Raw genomic sequence first — 20,847 nt, forward strand, 5'->3', positions numbered from 1 at the left:
AACTATATCTATTGGCGTTTAAGTCCATATTTATTTTGTTAACAAGTCTATGCACTTAATAACGAAACTTTAAACCCGTTTTTCTCGACACTACTATTATGGAGGCGGTTAAGATGATATCTCAAGCTGTCCTGAACTGGTTTACTTCAAATTTGGTATGATTACTACCTTTCATTACCATCTCTGGAAAACTCCTATAAACATAAGGTAAAAGAGGCTTGTGAAAACCACCTTATTCAGGTTTTCACCCGGAAACAGTTAAGATTTAACACATGAATGAATGACACATTTGAAATTGAAATTCAATTTCGGGCGATTCTTTTAAATGAATAAGCATGAAACAGTTATCAATTAGTTAATTGATAGTTTTCTTACTTGAATAGTAACTAAAATAGGTGGAGATTGTTCTGGAAAATGCTGATAATCATATTAGCATCGAACATTCGATCAGCAAGAACCATTCTTCGCCATCATAATGGAAGATTTCACAAATTGGCTCGAACAAATAATCTTTTAAACCACTAAAAAAGTCGGTTTGATTAATTTTAAACATTGGTATTTTGGAAGTAGACATACAATTGATGACTAAAGTTTGAATATTCAAGGGCGTTTTAATTTTTCTTTTATTGGCTTTAATTACGTCAAAACATTACCAGATTTCTAAAAGGAAGCAACATTGGGATTAAACATTTGGATATCTTCTAAAGTATACATAAACTTTACCGATAAGTTAAAAGGATTTGTTTGCATAAAACAACTGAAGCCGATTTTTCAACGCCGAAAATAAAAACGGCCGGCGTGGTTGGCGTAGTGGTCTAGGCGACAGGATGGTTCTCCAACTGTTGTGATGGTCGTGGTTTCGAATCCTGCTGAGGCATTATCATAAATGCATATTGGTGATTGTTTATAATTGTGATTGTCTAAAAGGCAAGATCCCAGCCCCCCAGTAACGAAGCTGGCTACGACCAGATGTCTTTTGAGATAACTTCTAAATTGGTCACTCGCCAGTCAGCAGGCTTAATGCCGAGGACAGTGGTTTAGAGCACACGTTAAGCAGTAGGTCCAGTCCAGATAAACCCTACAATTTCCTAACTGGTACATCCATACTGTCAAAAACTACCAGGAATTCATTATTTGAATAATCCTCTTTTCAACATTCTTTCTGTTACTAAGCTAGCATAATTGTTCCCTACACTGACACGAACCCTCACCTGTCATTTTGCTCAATTTCGTCAGCTTATCTAAAATGTATTTTACATAAAATTGACCATTTCACAATATTACCGAAGACATTCTGGTCCAAAACTAATAAATAATATAATTGAATAACTACCATATTCACCTGATATGTCTTCGATCGACTTCCTTCTCTTCTCGGAATAAAATATGACCTGTTTTCACTAAAAGAGAATTCACAGCGAGAACTGAAGTGTTTTGATAGTTGGGATTCATTTTAACATATAAACATACTTTTTTTCAAAAATATTCAAAATTTTCTTACGGCAAACCGGGTTTAGTGAGAATGAGCCATGTTCAAATGACCCTTAATTTTCATTAGGATATTTGGTTGTACTGGTTTTTTATGTTCTATGATTTTAATGTAAGATATTTAGTCACATTACGCTTGAATAATCCTGTATTTCTACATTTCTGCAAAGTATCTTCAAACACTGCTCCGAATCATCAACTCGTCGTTGTTTTTGGTCAAAAGTGAGCTCGCGCGGTACCCACCTTGCACAGAGCTTTCCCATATCCAAATATTCGTATGTATGTACATGTTCAGTTGATATCTCCGTGTGTCTGCTATTTCATTCAATTTCAATTTATGGTCATTCAAAATCATTTTGTGGATTTTTTAAATGTTTTCGTCGGTAATAACCTCTTTTGGGCGTCCACTGCATACAGCGTCTTCGGTGCTCATTTCACCACGTCTAAACTTAGCATACCAATTCTTGGTGGTTGATTCTCCTGGGGCAGTGTCCGGAAACTCGGCATCAAGCCAAGTTTTTGCTTCAACTGTATTTTTTCCCTTCCAAAAGCAATATTTTATCAACACACAAAATTCCTTTTTATCCATTTTTTTCACAATAACAAAAGTAAAATATTTAGTCACACTACGCTTGAATAATCCTGTATTTCTACATTTCTGCAAAGTATCTTCAAACACTGCTCCGAATCATCAACTCGTCGTTGTTTTTGGTCAAAAGTGAGCTGCGCGGCACCCATTTTGGACAGCTTTCTCATACCCAAATATTCGTGAATGATATGATGTACACATTAAGTTGATATCTTTAGAGTATCTGCTATTTCATTCAATTTCAATTTACGGTCATTCAAAATCATTTTATGGATCATTTTAATGTTTTCATTGGTAACAACCTCCTTTGGGCGTCCACTGCGTTCACAGTTTTCGGTGTTCATTTCACCACGTTTAAACTTAGCATACCAATCCTTGGTGGTTGATTTTCCTTGGACAGTGTCCGGAAACTCGGCATCAAGCCAAGTTTTTGCTTCAACTGTATTTTTTTTCCCTTAAAAAAGCAATATTTTATCAACACGCGAAATTCCTTTTTATCCATTTTTTTTCACAATAACAAAAGTAAGATATTTAGTCAACAAAAAGAATAAGAAGAATTTAAAGAAAACTTAACTTCTTTCGGATACTGAAAAAGATGATTAAATTTTGTCCAGTGTCCGCCAAGTTCTATTCAGACAATCCCACAAGAAAAGAGTGGGTACTATATGCTAGCTGCAGAGAACGGTCTCACATTAAATGTACTTCTGGTCTAAATGATGTTTATTCTGCGTGAATTATGACAGTAACTAAGTTAAGTTTCTTTTTTTTCCAATCACAAGATCACACAAGTTTTATAAGTTTTGTATATTATATGTGCAAAGGATTGTATAACCCTTTGGCTCCCGTAACCCCTTTAGATGGTTCAATAGATCTGGCCTGTGAGATTTAATGAGCCATATGCCTTTTTTTATTGAAAACTATATTTAGTAAAGTATACAAGGATTTGTAAAAGCTTTTTCTTATACAAATATGCAAACCAACAAATAAACAACGGATCTAAGACATTTTTCTATTTTATTTTTCTTTCAATTGACCCTAGAGTAATTTGAATAAAATCCTGGTCAAACCCGCTCTGTCCTATTACGATAGGTGGGTACCTAGATGCTTAACTGTATATGAAAATAAACTAACATAACATAAGGGCCAAAAATGTAATAAAAATATATGCAAAGAACCTTTTCATAATAGAATGAATAGAATAAATAGAAGACATACTGCCCTGCAATATTCCTGGATGTCTCACAAGCTCTTGATCGGGTTTGGCATTTGGGATTAATCTGTAAGATGAGCAAATTGTTACCCCGACTTGTAACTATTGTCAATTGCTGGAGCCATATATATTCAGAAGAAAATTTAGAGTATCGCACGAAATGGCGTTCTCGACATTTAAAAATATCTCGGCTGGAGTTCTACAAGGTAGCGTCTTAGGACCTCTCCTGTATCTGCTCTACACTGCTGACATTCCAACAACAAAAGAAACACTTCTTGGAACCTTTGCTGATGACACAGTTATTATGGCAAAAGATATATCTCTGCCAAGGGCAATAGAAAAAGTGCAAGTGGCAGTCAACAAAATCTACAAATGGACAAAAGATTGGAAAATTCAACTTAATAGCTCCAAATCTGTCCATTTTAATTTTACATTAAGGTGAAATAATAAAAACTTAATTATATCACTCAATGGATGCCCGATTCCTCAAACGGAATCAGCAAAATACCTTGGAATCCATCTTGACGGTAGATTAAATTGGAAGCATCACGTTAGACAAAAAGCAAAACACATTAGAACCAAAATAAAACAACTATACTGGTTAGTCGGAAGTTACTCTCAACTTGATCTAAAATCAAAGAGGTTGATCTATAATACAATTATAAAGCCAATTTGGACCTATGGGGTGCAAATATGGGGTTGCACTAAAAATTCAAATCAATTAGTCATACAGCGCTTGTCAAAACAAGGTTCTTCGATTGATTACCAATGCCTATCGCTATGTAACCAATGAAGAACTGCACGATGACCTGGAAATCAAATGGATTTGCGAAGTTGTGCAGGATTTCGACTTGAAACACGAAAGAAGATTACTAAATCATACTAACGTGGAAGCAATACAACTGTTGGACAGCGCGCAGGATGTCAGGAGATTGAAACGAACAAAACCATACGAACTTGTGTGAACATTTAGTGTGTAACATTAGTGTAAACTATAGCTGTAAGTTAATAATTAATAAATAATTATAATTTTATAATTGAGGAATACATACTGATGTATTTTCTCGCACTCGTCTTGCTTGTTAATTAATCCAAGCATATAGGAAAAGTAGTAATAAATTAATTGTAATAATAATAATAATTAAGATTGTACTAAGCGTATCTAATAAAGATATTATAAAAAAATAATAGAATTCATTCATTAAAGTTTTTAATAATTTCAAAAATTTTACTGCTTGGAAGACGCAGTTATATTATTACTTTATAATATTCCAAAAACAACGGGATGAAAATCGGACAAGAAACAACCAACCCAGTCAGACCAGTAAACAGTTTGAGTAACGCCGAATGTCTTCTGGGATGGTTTCTTGAGTTGTTCACTACTAGCCAGCCGGTCTGATTAATATCAAGGCATATAAAACGTAATTACTAAAAAGACGTCTCAAAATCGTCAACAAAAATATGAATACGACTTTTATAAGACTTTATTGAACGTCTTTCGAAAAAAAAACCCGAAACATTACACCCATATAAAGAACGATCAACTTTATAACTTCTAACGCCGCCAAATATTTGCCCTTTAAGTCGGAACGATGATGTGATGGCAAAACAGTCAACGTCAACGGCGCTACTACCCTTTCCAGTGGGGATGTTCACGATCCTGTCGGTAAACACCGATCAGAAGTGACCTAGTTGAGGGGAGAGAAACAGGGCGAGCCGGAAGTTTTAGGGAAACCGACGAATTAGGTAGAGGGGCGGGGGGTCGGAGGCTGGCTGCCGAGCGAAACCCGATGGTTATCTCGGAGCGCGAGCGTCGGCGACACGATCCTCGGCGATCGAAGATTGTTTTCGCCCCGAAAAAAGAACCGTTCAGGAAAGACACCCGATGATGCTCGGATACGTCTGTTTTTATTTCGTACGACATTTAACGATTTTTCGTTTAACTGCCAACGTAATGATTAGCCATTTAATTATATAAAATACTGACGCTAATTAAAAAAAATGTCTTCGGCTACCTAATTATGTTAACATTAATTTCAACGGAAGCAGACAAAGATTACTCGCTATGGAATGTAACTCGGAGATTAAAAAGACCAATTATTAGAGTACCGACTATTTAAAATATCTTTAACAAAAAAATTAAACCGACGTTTTAAAACAAAATATGTACATAATAATTATTCTAATAACTAAATAAAAATTAACAAAAATCTTATACTACCAGACATACTCTATATTCTACTATATATAAATTATCCAAAGTTGCTGTGAACATACGTCATCAATATGTTTAACGTGTTGCCTGCTGCAATTGGTAAATTCGTTTTAGAATCAGACAATATTTTCCTTCTCATTTTATTCTAGGTAAGATTATATTATTTAATAATTACATTGTTACTAGTCGTTTCCGACTAACGTACAATTTGTCTTTATGATAACTTAAATCTAGGTATATAACTAGGAGGACCCATCGGCCCTATCTCAGTTTCTGGTGAAATAATGTTTATACATGCCACTGTTGTATTTTTTATTAAATGCATTTCATTACACCACACTACACAAAATCAGATGGTTTGATTCTTCTGAGTCTGTTCTGCTCTGGTGGTATCCAAAAGTTACAATACTTCAATATTTTCATCAGAATGAAGTATTTCCTCATGCCCCCTTGCAATTCTCTTGATTTCTTGACTGACTGTGGGTATCTGAAGGTCTCGACGTAGGTAATCAGTCCTATAGTATTTGGGTGAGCCCACAATACTTCTCAGGACTTTGTTCTGAAAAATATGTATTTTGTTTATGTTACTCTTCGCAGTACGTCCCCATAATTGAACTCCGTATGTCCATATAAGTTTCAGTATTTGCTTATATAATAGCAATTTATTATGTACTGATAATTGTGATTTTCTTCCAATTAGCCAATACATTTTCCTATATTTCAATTCCAGTTCTTTTCTACTTTATATGTTCCTTCCAGCGAATTTTTATGAATAATGAATAATAGTATTATTTAATGTTATTGGTATATATGCACAAACTTACTCTCGTTAATTTTTATTTTCCAAGCTTGTGTCCAATTATTTATATTGTCACTTGTTGTAATTTTGGTGTGGCTTCTTCACTATTGTCTCCGACAGCTATAATCGCAGTATCATCAGCAAATGTAGCCATCGTAATATTCCACAGAGAACAGATTGCCTCTCTAATCAGTTACTTCGAACAGGAACTAGATAATGGAGGCTCCTCCTTGCCATAAAATTGGTTAGGGAGGTGGTTTATTAAAGAATACAAGTTTTAAAAGCATATAATAAAAACAAAAAACTTATTATTTCAATTTATGCATTTAGATGAGACATGGATATTTCAGAAAGGGACCAATATACCCATCGGAAAGTAATAACAAGATGATAATAAAAATAATGTTAAGACAAATAAACTTGATGGAAAAAGGTAAACGTTGGAATAACAATTGATTATGTTTTATTGGTCATAAAATGTATTAATAATTCATTGCAGATATATTGTGTTTCATGCTGGAAACAGAAAAGATTAATAGCACCTTCGGTGTGGATGACCTCCATCGGACACATCGAAGAAATGACGGAATCGTGAACAAACGTTCGATGAAAATGAACAGTCTAGTTATTCACTTCAGTGAAACTTTCTGAATACGGGATTATGATTCAATGCTGATTACTTTCAAGACAAGGTGATGAGACTGGAAATTGGGATTACGATAATTGTATATCCACAACAGCATTGATATATCCAATTATGCATGTTGACATATTTCCTTTGCATTTCATGTTTTTTACATCGCTTATGTGCTGTAAATATACATTGTACATTGTACTTATGTTTTATTGTTTTTTTTTCTGTGTATTTCAACAAACCTTCCATCACATCCATATAATTAGTAAATAATAAATATAATCAGTTATAATTACACTTCTATGTAGTCTGTAAAGTTATGACAATCTGTAAAATATCGGAAAAAGTTTTGTTCAAATGAAGAAGTACAAAATCATCATACAGTTCGATTCACGCTGCTACAGCCCTGCATTAGTCATAGTCATCAAATTCATCACAGTTAAAACGTTGAAACCTAACTCCACCGCTAAGCTATCATAAATGATCATTACCACTTTTTAACGATCAGAAAACCATAAAACAATAATTTCAATAGCCGGCTTGGTTAGCGCGGTGGTAAAGGCTACAGGACGGCTCTACTACTGCTGCGATAGTCGCGGGTTCGAATCGTGCTGGGGCATGGTCGTAAATTTATGTTCCAGACAAGGAAAACGATCCCAGTCACGCCAGTAACCAAGCTGGGCAAGACGAGATGTTTTCTGGCTTTTTTCTTCGATATATATATATATACATATATATATACATATATATATATATATATATATATGTATATATATATATATATATATATATATATATATATATATATATATATATATATAGATATATGTACAGTTATTTGTCTCTGTACAGTGGCCAGGTTTCCACCTTATATCTGTAAATTTGGTACAAGTCAATGGGATTGCAATTAGCGTTGTGCTCCTTTTTCGCTACTATCCATTCTGATTAAATAAGCTCGCGAAAGAATACGTAGAGGGTTAGGGTTACTCACTTTTATGTTATTTATTGATTAAAAAATACATTAAAATCAGGTGGATTTATAATGGAACTGCGTTAGACTAAAACGATGAAGTGATTTGATATGCAAATCATCACGAACGTAAAAACCGTAAAGTAATTAAGTGGTCTAAGTAATAAAACAACAACTTTGAAGCAAAAGTGATACTTTCGTCCAGTTTTTATTCGTTTTTCATACATTGTCTTTGTATTTAAAATAAGTTTCAACTTCGATAATCATTTCTTCATTTAAGCTAAGCCTCTTTAACTAGGGCACTTGTTCAAGGCCTACAATAAATCTAGTAGTCATAGTCACTAGGCAATAGTCACCGAGAGCCAGATCCGGACTATAAGGGAGACAAAGCAATTCATCTATTTAACCAGCGTTTTCATGAATTTGTGATATGTTTCATTGCCTTAACAATATCAAAACCTCTGTAAACTTTAAACAAAAATTGGTATTGTCATGAAACTTTGAACGTGTCATTTGAGGTTAGGTGGTGGCGTCCTGTATGTCAAGCCTGTCAGGCAACATTATGTGCCAGGGTGTAAATAAATATAAAAGACGTGGTAAGAAAAAACCAGTAGTAGATGATGATCGTAATTCTAGAAAACCAAGAAGAAATCAGGATTAGGAAATTTCAATGACAGAAGTAAGAACAGTAATACTTAAATTTAAAAAAAATGTTCAACTGTGCGACTGGATACAATGTATAGATTAACTCGAAACACTTTAGTAGATAAAACATGAGCAGCATATATAATTTAAAGATGACTGTGAAGTTCAACACGTTAACCAATCGAAATTCTTGATAACAAAAAATGCCATCAAAGCAGCAGATGAATACCAATTTTTCCAATTTTTCACATTCAACCCCATTATTTCGACCTTCAAATGGTATGTTCGGATTTTTATCACGTAGAACACTTGACAAATGACTGAGTCTAAACCGATCCAAAAATACAATTTCCCACATCAATAGAACGATGGTAAACCTTCAACTAGGAATTGTTTAAGCAGTTATTTCTGTTTATACATATGTGTTGATCACAAAATAAATATAGATATGAACGTTTTTGGATTTTTTGTGGATCGCTGCAACTGGTGGTCAACGTATATTTTTAAAGAGAATTGAGAAAACGTAAAAAGTACATTTTAAGCTCTTTGAAACCCACCTAACCCCTTAATGCCAAACCAACAGCTAGAAATAAAATAATCATAACGCGAACTTTAAAGGTCTTCTCGTCCACCCCGTACAATAAAAATCAGATCGTCGGATAACACGGCAACCTCACCACACGAAAGCCGAATAACTTTTCCCACTGTCCGGGTATACACGGCAAAAAGGAAACGGACGTTTTTTTTGCTTGTTTAAACTGCCCCAGGAAAATCAATATCGTATAAAATTTAGTGCGACATCAGTTGCTGGGCGGCGTCTTTGTGTGGAGAATATGGACGGGGTAAGTTTCACATTGAAATCGTCGACTACGCTGCTGCCGAAGGCTACCGAGACAACCCGGACGAGAAATTCGTCGATGCTGCTGTGTGGCGGATAGAGGAGTCGGGAAGCAGACGCGCTCGCCAAGACCGATAATATGATAATTCGCCTAAATGCCGTAGTTAACGGTATGTTTCCTCCACGTTGGCGTGTTACTTTTGTTTCGCCATGAAAAACATCAGAAAGAGACAAACTCGTAAAACGTTATCTTTTCTTCGGTTCCTTAATGGGGATTCTGAAATGGATTGAGTAAAAAAAATTTGTAAGTTAGGAACCTTGGATCAGTAAACTACTAGGAGAGCATAACAAAAAGAAATATTATACAATATACATAAAAAAATATGCTTTCGATAGCAAACGCGAATGAAAACTGACAGGGCTATGAATATATTTTATTTAAACGAAACATAGAGTAGATATAGAGGTTTTACATAAATAGACGAAATCGAGGAAATGTTTTGCGTGGTCCAACCAATGCTGGCTCTGAGACCAGTTTTTTATTGGTTCTATTGAATTTCCTTACAAAACCATTTGATTGGCCAATTTCTATAACCCGATTGTTTGTTTTGTGGTGACGTCAGGTCTCATTTTCTTATCGCGAACTGGCCACTGAATAAGATTGACCAAAATCGATCGAAAAATTGACAGCTGATTCATTCATCTTTCGACGTCCAAGCATCTTACGTTCAATCAACAATCATCCATTCAAAAATCAAACATTGATACATTTTCATACATACATTTGATAAGTGTTAAGGGAAACATAGTTTCATTCAATAAATTACACGAAGACCTCCTCCAATGGCTAACTTGGAGGATTAAGGATGTCTGTGAATCATTACTTTTACCTGGTACGTGTACAATTATTTATATAGAGCATTTGTATTCAAATATGTTTAAACCCTCTTTAAACCACCCTTTAAAACCAAAATGTATCCAAATTGAATTTTGAAAAGTTGCTTGTAAAGTGCCATCAGTTAAAAACTTAATTATTTTGAAGTATTTTGGCTTAAGGCTCCTTAACCGAGATAACATATTCAACAAAGATGTTAAAAATACATCAATACAAAATAAAATTATATAATTTGTAGATCAACAAGGTGAGCTTGATTTTATAGACAAGAGGTTGTTTTATTATATTGTTAATAGATCCTTAAGCTGTCTCGATTAAAATTCCTCGATTTTACCATAATAAGAACACAGTAGTAATTTTGATATATATCATATATTTTAATTTTTTGTCGCTGTTCTTTAAAGTATTACTTTTTGGTATGTTTTCTCCATTCTGACGTATATCATACAATTTAACGGTTTTAATGACCCGTTCCAAAATTTTCACGATAACATTGTAAAAATAATTATAACTTGTTGAACAAGCAAGTAAAATATAAACAGTCACAGACTTTCAGCAAACAAATTGAAGAAGCCACCGCAGTGGTCAAGCCAACAGGACGATCCTTTTAATGTTGCGATAGTCGCAGGTTCGAATCCTGATAGGGCTATGGTTGTTAATGTATGTTTGTATTTGTTCATAAGGCAAAAGTACGCAAAATTCGACAAGGAAAAAATAGCCAAGCTGTGTAAGACCTGATGTCTCCTGGAATAATTTCTAAGTTGACCACTCGCCAGAAGATAGGCTTAACGCCGAGGACCGTAGTTCGGAGCCCACGTTAAGCAGTATGTCCAGTCCAGAAAAACACTAGTTGGTAAAAAGGAGAAAAGGAAAAAAGAAAAAGTTTAAGTTAATACATTAAATGACAACTTCTTATTCGATTACTATTTTAACGAATAAATATGTAATACAATGTAGAAATTGCTGGTATGAATGTGTACCATCCATTCATCAAAAAATAGAACTAAAATTTGAAAGCCACATCTTCATCTTTTATAGGAATATGAGCAAACTTGAGCATATTGAATATGAGTTGGCAGAAGTCCCTGTTTTGCTACTCAATTGTTCTGTTCTATTAAACTCAATTGTTCTTATCCACGTGTCACATGAAGCCCACAAGGAAATGACATTCATCATTTCGAAAAATGACTCCTTCTGTTGTATGTCAGAACGAAATTCAAGTAAATCAGAAAGATTTGTTCATCATTTTATCACTGGATAGATCAAACAGCGTAATCCTAGAGACTAAGAGAGATTCAGCAATCGGTATAAAAAGTATCACAACAGATATAACTATAACCTCTTAGACAAGAGCTAGAAGTAATAAGTATATTGAATTCGAGAAAAATTAAAGATCGAATCCCAGTTAAAAATGGTTATCCGGTTTCCAAGTGTTGTAGAAGAAATTTAAGAAATTTAATTTCACTTAAGATAATTAAACCATCATGTGTAGTTATGTGTGTGTTTTCCTAACAAATATATTAATTAATAAATAAAAATACTACTAGATTAGATTAATCTTCTTCAATTTTCCTGACATTTAGAAAAAATAAGTATATTGGGGTCGAGAAAAACGGCATATAATGAAAAATAAAGTAACTATAATTGTTTTTAATTTCATCTTCCCGTGAGCTTCCTAGACAAATACAAAAATGTTAACCCGAACGCTGATTCCTAGTCCGGATAAGTAATAATGCCATCTGTCGTCTAATTTTAAATTAAAACGGAAAAATGACAGCGCCACCTATATCAAAAGAGGAAGAGGATGAAAGACGGGGAGGAAGAAAACCGCGCCATCCAAAGTATTTATATATTTTCAATCGTTGACCAAACACCGTACCAAGAAGACGGAACCGAGCGGGTATATCAAGGGGTACGGGCTCGAAACCCGGTTAAAACTTGAGTTTAGTTTTCCCGAGACACGACTCGCGTACATACACACATGCAGGCCCGGAACACACGTCCGGAAAACGGCGGAAACCTCCGGGGTTGCCACACCTATCCAACACGCCCGTCGGCCCAAAACACATCATCGCGCTTTCAACAAATCCCGCTCAACCACCGCAGCAACATCCAGCCGGCAGGAATCCATTAACATCCAGCAGCATCGGGTCAATAAGAGTCTCCGACGAGGCTGCGGATGCCGGCGGGGGCGGGGGGACGGCCGGGGGTCGGTTGGTTGCTCCCGGTGGTGGTGGTCCCCGTCGCCCTCCACCCGAAAACCCCGTCCCCGACGGGTCCTCGCCCCCCCCTTCCCTTCGTCCCCCCGCCGCCCCCTCTTCGTCGCAGCCACCGCCGCCGCTACCGCCTCCGTTGGCACTGTATGCATGCACCTGGGAATCGATCAGGAGTCTTGTGCTCCGATTAGGTCAGTCGCGATGCGCGCATTTTGTTTGATATGCGTACGTGTGTATGTGTATGTATGAGTGAGGATAGAAGAGGAAAGTGCGAAATCCGAAGAGAGAGAAATGTTCTCCATACCCGTCATGCCTACATAGCAACTAATCCATAACAAAGTACGAATATATATTCGGATATAACACCGAATTTATTTTATATATAAAAAAATAATTTCATCTTGCTACATACACATTTATTCGAGAAATAATCTTACAGGTTTCGAGAAGATACGTAAAATCGACGAATTCATTCGAAGGGAGTTAGACAAATGGCACAATGTCTGACGAAAATGACGCGCAAAATAACTTCTCTAACCAAGTTCTTTGCTCAATTTAACCAGTTGTTAATTGTAACGTGGTTTACTTATGGAGTACCCCAAAAAGCCTACCATCCAAATTGGCTGATTCCTACAGTGATATTCAAACATATTCAGTCTTAGTTGGAGGACCATCAGAATACTATGAGACATCTTCCCATCTTCCATATCATTGAAGCAATTGGCGGATGTCTTCATTCATTTCGTTGAAAACTGCCTACACACTCTACAAATCTATTCGGCGAAGAAGTGCTCAGTATGCCTAATTAATAAATGTATTGTGCACAGTACAAAACATTGTACGTATATCAGGTGTTTCTATTATTATGTCCATTCGCTGTAGATATGGGAACCTCCTCTAAGTTGGTTCTCTCCTGTTTTAGCATCGATGTACTGGATTTAAAATCCAGAGATCTAAGATCTAAACATCGAAAAGATACTGGCCTTTAATCTATGTCCATAAAAATAGTTAAACGGCTTCAAACCTCCGCTATACACTAGTCAATAAACGTCAAAATAACTGATAACACAATTACCGAACTTACACGTAAAAGGCCGATTGCTTCGCGACTGAAATGGCACGTTACGTCACGCTGTTAAAACCAAAGTTGCCCGAAGTCTAAATTGTTTAATGGAGGCCACAAATAACCGGTTAGCACACTCAGTTATAGTAATCTTATTACGCACCTCCAAAATACCGATCTTTCGGCGCGCAATAACTTTTCTATCCTCACACGTAAGGCGAGTCCTCCATATGGCTATTCTTTAGTGCTATTTTACCATTAAATTCTTTTAAATGATATTCGAATTTTGATCTTCCATAATAAAACAACGTTATACCTAAGAAATTCAGCATAATTAACAGAATAACAAAGTGGCCATAAAGATAATAAAACTAAAGACAAGTTCGCTGGATTTGTTCTTACTGGCTGTGGTTGACATTTACAATAGCAGATAATTCCATCGGTTATCAATATTTTAGGCTATTTCTTCATTAATTCTCATGCTATATGGATCTGTCGTTTTTTTTTATTCAGACTGTCTATTCTTCTAAGTATAGGAAGTTTTTTTAATACATTACACTATTAATGGGCATTAGAGGCTTCATTTATTTACTTTCAGTTGTTCTGGTCTTTAAAAAAAAGTTATCAAGCCCATATGGATCAACAGAAATCTACTGCAGGGATGTTGAAATGTAATTCTATGAACCATCATCACATGGATTATCAAATATTCCAAATAATTTAATAGCACGTGATATGTTGGATAAGAACAATTCGGACCAGAAACAAAGGACCGTTACTAGACACTATTCTAAAAAATCAAGTTCCCACCCACGTAGGCATTTAACGAAATAAACAGTAACAAAACAAAGACTTCCGAAAACTTTATTCTAAATTATTGTAGAAATGAAACAATGAAAAAAAGAAGTTCAAAAAATGAAACAAGATAACAATCTCTTCCGAAACACTTAGTATGTGGTTATAATAACAATAATAAAAACAGGGCTTTTAATTTCTATAACAACTGTATAAATAATTATATAGCTAAATGTTTCATGATATTAATCATAACCAGTGATATAAATAATGTATTAAGACTATACAATAGGTGGTATAACTTAACAATGTTATTCATATCGACTAGCGGCAAATATTAACTGCTTTTAAAAGAGATCGAATACTGTTGGACACTTAACAGTAAATAGATTTCATTTATAAAAACTATTTGATGGCATCAACATATAATGAAAACGGAAGAAAATGAATAAACGTAATCAGTAAGATAACAAATATCTATTTTCTGCCAGAAATAATTAATTACAAGCGCTATAAGATCTCAATAAAAGTACAAAGTGTTTTCTGAAAGTGTTCAGATTCTGATTTCCATTCATGTGCTACGTGCTGCAATTATGCCTAAGGTTATTGTTTAATTGATTAATGAAAAGGTATCCAAGCAGTTACGATCGTGGAAAGTGTCTGATATATTCGAAAGCAAATAAACTAAACTGAAACAAATCTTTAAGTGCTAAACTAAATCTGCAAATTACAATAAATTTTTATAAACTGTACACATGTGCCAACTAAATGACATGTGGATGTAACGACATTGTTATAACCGTCATAACTATCATAATAATAAACTCAATTTTCTTCTTTCAATTATTTTATATATAAAAAAAACCACGAGAAAATCTAGATACAACCAGTAGAAAACCAAATCACAACTCCAAAGACCGCAATCCAAACATTGTTGGAAAGAAAACAAATATGGCCCGCCAAAGGAAGTGTATCACAATTAAAAGTAACAGTTTTGACCAGAGTAACATTGAAATTATTTATTTATAATAACCAAACATTAGACTAAATAATCTATAGCGCAATTTTTCTGGGTGTAACCTACAATGAATAAAATCCATCGAGGCGACGTCGTCGACGACCAGCTATCCCGCAGGAGCGAAAACCCGAAACATCCGTCTCTGGAATCAATATAAATCCGCAACGGTAAACGACAAAAATTCATTTCCCACTTTGGATGAACGAACAGCTTCAAATATATTACGTTTTTTGCGTCAATAAAATATATCAACAACATTTTCATTTTATAAATCGTTTTTGTCCAAGTGTACTCTATTTCCGCCAAACTAAGTTGGAATATTAAAACGTTAGTACACGTCAACAATAATCGACGACTTGGCAACAACGTACCCCGCAAATTGTTGAGAAAAATCGGAAATACTTGAAACGACTCCGCCATCTGTGGGACCATATTTTAACCCGGCTAAATTGACAGCGCCGTCTAAAATCTAATCCACGACCGCGATAAAGCGCGAATCCGCGACGCCGTATTGTTTTACGGCCCCAACTAATTGCCCAAAACTCACCTAAGATCGCCGAAGTCCGGAACACCAAACCGCGAAACGAAAGAAAATGCGAGACTTGACGAATTATTAAACGCGGACACTCCGTCGGAGCAAAAACGGCAGTCCAAGGGAACGAGGGGGAGAAACCGGCCGAAGACGGAGAGAAATTAGCGCCCTCTCGTGTTTCGTATTACGAAATTATATCCTTCGGTCTGGTAAATTTGACTCGTCTGCTACGACCATCGATGTGCTAACGCGCGGATCACACTATACCTATAAAAGTAAATAATTTACTGGTTAACTATTGTAGCACAAACACAAAACGTTACTTCTAATAGTGTTTAAAGTTCGTTTAAACGTTCAATCAAATAAGTAATAATTATAAAAAACAGGAAAATAATTTTTCAAACATTTTTTGTTAGATGTCAGTGACCGATTTAGATGTTACTGCAATTTGTAAATTGGTTCTAATACGAGACAATATTTTCCTTCTCATTTTATTCAAGTTAAAAAGGGATACAATGCTGTCTGATAAGTTCAAGCATGTAACCGAATCAGCATGAAAGAGTTCGGTTGTCAAATGTCTGCAAAATTCTTAAAGATTACTGATTGAAAACGCCGAGACCAAATTAATGGTTAGTCAGAAACAGGTTATAATAAATGCGTTAGAAAAGTAAATACTGATACTATTAAATATTAAGCTGCTTCGGTTTTTATTCGAAATATTTTTATAGTGTTGCGGCTACACCGAATATTAATATTATATCTGCCAAATTAAAGAGAACCCAAATAATTTTGGATTCATCAAAAATAAAATATTTACATACCTTCATATTATTTCTATTCAAGATTAAATTTATGAAATGTATGAAAACGGTGACCAGTTTTTTCAATGTAAAAATAATGTAATGCAATTATTTCAGAGATAACTGTTAGTATGGAAAGTACCCATAGAAAACTTAGGGATATGCAGCTCTTTGGGTGATATATGTTATCACTTGTGTATTTCAAAGTGGAACATTAGGCCACCCTTGGCAAATACCAATGCCAATAAAAAAAGTGTAAAGAAAACAAAAATTGATGAAAAAAGGTAAAAGTTAGAATAACATTTAATTAGGTTTTGTAAATCATAATATTTTTTAATAACTCATTGCAGATATACTGTTGTTCATGCTAGAAAGGAAAAGACCCAACAAGTGGTCGGCAAGTGCTGTAATTATGGATTGGCTTGCAAAACATAATTAAGTGAAGAAATGAAGTATCTTAAATTGTCACTTTTTATATATAAATGACATGTTTAATTGTTTTATGTAATTTACTTTTTTAGAAGTAGGCCTGAAATAAGATACACAGTAGATCAAATGGCTGAATAATATGGTCACAGAGTGTAACGTCTTCGTCTCTATCACTGCATATTTAATCAAATCAAATTGTTATGGGACAAATAAGCACTATAGTAGATATGCTGACCGAGAAAGATATACAGACAAAAAATATTTGGATATGTGCAAAGCAATACATTCTCTACAATAACACCCTTGTTTGGATGAACTCCTTCACAGACACACCAAAGAAGGCACTGATAAGTGTGGAATTGTGAACTAGTGTTAAATTGGAAATTAAAAGCTTAGTTATTGACGCGAATAGTGGCTCAGAATGTAAAAGTGAGTGAATGAAACTTTCTGGATGTGGGATTATGATTCAATGCTGACAATACCAAGACAGAGTAAAAAGTAAATATATAATTAATATTAAGTTACTACAACTATAGAAAATCCTATTGTAGAGTGTGAAAGATTTATGTGATAGTTATGTATGTAATCGCTCGGAATATATATAAGCATTTCGTTAAAATGTACAGAGAGAATGCAGTGATGTACGCAGGTAGTAACAGAAGAGACTAAAGAGAAATACAGTGATATCAGAATAATTTAACAAGAAAACATAGTAACGAAGGAAACCAGAACTAAACATAAAAAGGTAAATATGTTCTTTAATGAAAATAAAATATATGTGAAAAAGTTCAATGTGAATATAATAAAATAACTTTAACTTCCAAATTATTGTGGCTGTTTAATTGACTGTAGTTTAACTCTTGCGATAATATATGCATTAGTTTCATTATTTCAATATACTATAAAAATTAATTTAATAAAATATATTTATTACAAACTTCTATTATTTTTAAGTTTTAAATAAGTTTATATATTATATAAGTTTTTATATAAAATATTTATAATTATCATTTTTAAAGGAAAGTTGCCCCAAAGGTAAAAAAAAATTATTATATTTTTATTAAAAACGATTTAAAAATAAACAATTTGTATAAAAAATAAAAAGGAACTTCACGAGGATTTCTACTATATTGCTTAATTTATAGTCAGGTAAATTAATAAATGAATATAAATTGAAATCCAAATTAATTTTTTAACAGAACAATTGCATTTATACACAACAAATGCGAGTACGGGATTAATACATGAGTATTTACTTCCAAAAATCCAATTTAAACGACATATTTCCTGATCATAATATGACATAATCCTGATTTACTATTATACTATTCATTAATATACTATATTAATCAATCTCTATAGGACGGTACGTCGATGGTGGAATCTCTATCCTCACACTTCTCGCTCACAACAACTACCAAATCCGCAAAGTAGACTGGAAGCGGCAAATAACAAGGACGCATCGCCGGAACGACGTGGAAATCGCGATACGCGAGACCGGGCTTAGGTCGAAAGGCCTGCGCGACCGTACGCCATTCGATAGAGTACAACGCAACAAGTGGCGAAGATGCAATTCGGCAGTCGCGACGTTGCCGGCTGTGGCGACTTGTCCGGAATTCCCGGATCTTATTTAAAATATTTTATCTGGCGTTAGTTAAGTCATCGATAAAAACTCCAATGTCTGTATAATGACAAATATGGTTATGTCATGCAGTTAAGGTTTACTGCGGTGCAGTTATTGGAAATTATATGGAGACCTCGAATATAGTACACATCACTGAAAATTATATCAATATGTAATTTTAGTGCATTGGTTCACTTGCGTAGAGGATTTTCCCGTTGTTGTCCAACTGATTATCCGATTTTGAGACTGTTAATGATAATTTGAAGAATTAAGCGAGATTAAAGCTCAAATATAAAAATCGATACTAAATTGGTTTGTTTATATTTGCACAGTAAATGTATATGGACACTCAGGCAACAACCGTTCTCAAGAAAACATCCACCAGAGAAGTCAAAATGGAGACAGCAATCATAGGAAGTGGAGAAATGCTATAAACTGAACATAAACATATAACACCCAAAACAAGACAAAGCTTTTTGGCCTATCCGTTTGGTTAATACTTTCATTTCTGGTGAAAAATAAAAATATAAGAATTGTAAATTAATTATGAGTGATTTAAGAGTCATTCTTCATCTACATTCATATTTCGTCCTTACTTCTCATTACGTACTATATTCTTGCTCTTCTCTCTTGTGCACCGAAGATGTCGAATTATAAGCCAACAAAATACTAATATATAAAACTCAAACAAGAATCCTACCCTACTCGGCATATTTCAATCCTCAATTGCTTCGAGTGGAGTCACATGACTGACTGAACAGCATTTCCTCACAGAGGACATCCAATTCGAAGAAAAAAACTATTTAAATGCTACAAAAGGCCACAAAAGATCTGAAACAGCTAATAAATAAGGAACGAAATCAAGGAATTGAAAACTATTTAGAAAACTTAACGTAAACTGATGCAACGGAATATCCTTTCTGGAAAGTAACAAAACATATTAAAAAAACATAAAAATATAAAAATAAAGCGGAAGTTTTATACTTAAATAATAAAATAGAAATAGCATAGTTGACTAATAGTCACTAGTTGACTCTATAAGTCAATACTTAGGCCTATTTGGACCTATGGTATTGAACTGTGGAGTACTACTATCAAATATTACCTAGATATCATCCAGGAGTTCCAGAATAGTGTTGCGAATCATCGTCGATTCCCCATATTACGTATCCAACAAACTGATTCAGCGCGATATCCCCTTAGAATCCATAACGAATGTGATTTGAAGTGTTCGTGTGTTAGTATTCTGAAAGAATATTAGTGCACCCCAATGCACTCGCCAAACAGTTAAATATGCGCGATGACAGTGTAGTGTATAGACTCGAACGCAAACTACCATACGAACTGATTAATAGACACATAGAGTGAGATTTAACGGGCATATTGTTGATGTTCAAAGAGGTTAATAAAAAAATCCTACAGAAATTCGTCTACATGTATTCAAACAAAAACAAACGCTAGTATGCGCTACTAGTAAAACAATAAACTCAGATTATTATTGTAACTTTCTCGATCTATTAAATCCAAAAATATGTGAAAAAAAACGAGTTTATTGAAATCATCACATCACATGATGAGCATCAGAACATCATCTATCATCTAAATGTTCCCTGGCCAGCACAATTGCCACACTTCCACATAACTAAACCATTATGGGGATTTTTAGAGCGGGGAGTGTGAAGTAGATTCCATTTCTATGTCAGGTGTTTATGATTATTTTGTCTATATCCTATATATAAGGATTTTTATATACACAAATTTAATAAACAACATAGAATCGGCATATCTGAGGAACGGTATAGAAGATATATGAATTATAGTCTATATTAACAAAATAAAAACAAACCTACATGACTGAATATATTGTCTAGGATTTGAATTTAATGAAAATATTTAAGATCTCTTAAACTATGTCCACTAATAAGTGTCTCATACGAGAGAAAAAACAATTTGCCGCCCAGTCGCCGTACAGTTTCCTTTATATCTGCTTGACCCAATCAGTTTACAGATCCCTAACATAAAAACGGCCACAATATCGACCGAGTCGTTCGAAGACCGTATCCCTTCTGACGAGAGTTCGGTCCGAT

General features: G+C 34.5%; 1 protein-coding gene and 1 long non-coding RNA gene across 6 annotated transcripts in view; one reads left to right on the top strand and one right to left on the bottom strand.

The window, feature by feature from the left end:
- Tlk (Tousled-like kinase) overlaps positions 1-20,847 on the bottom strand; it is a 207,118-nt gene that overhangs the window by 178,669 nt on the left and 7,602 nt on the right. The gene's annotated exons all lie outside the window — the stretch shown is intronic.
- LOC143199925 (uncharacterized) lies at positions 6,602-7,065 on the top strand. Its single transcript, XR_013006583.1, has 2 exons — positions 6,602-6,734; positions 6,801-7,065. It is a non-coding gene; the product is annotated as an uncharacterized LOC143199925 (long non-coding RNA).

This window comes from Rhynchophorus ferrugineus, unplaced genomic scaffold, assembly GCF_030347505.1.
Source record: "Rhynchophorus ferrugineus isolate W39M unplaced genomic scaffold, kcgeb_rfMv2 rfM7, whole genome shotgun sequence".
Taxonomy (NCBI): Eukaryota; Metazoa; Arthropoda; class Insecta; order Coleoptera; family Curculionidae; genus Rhynchophorus; species Rhynchophorus ferrugineus.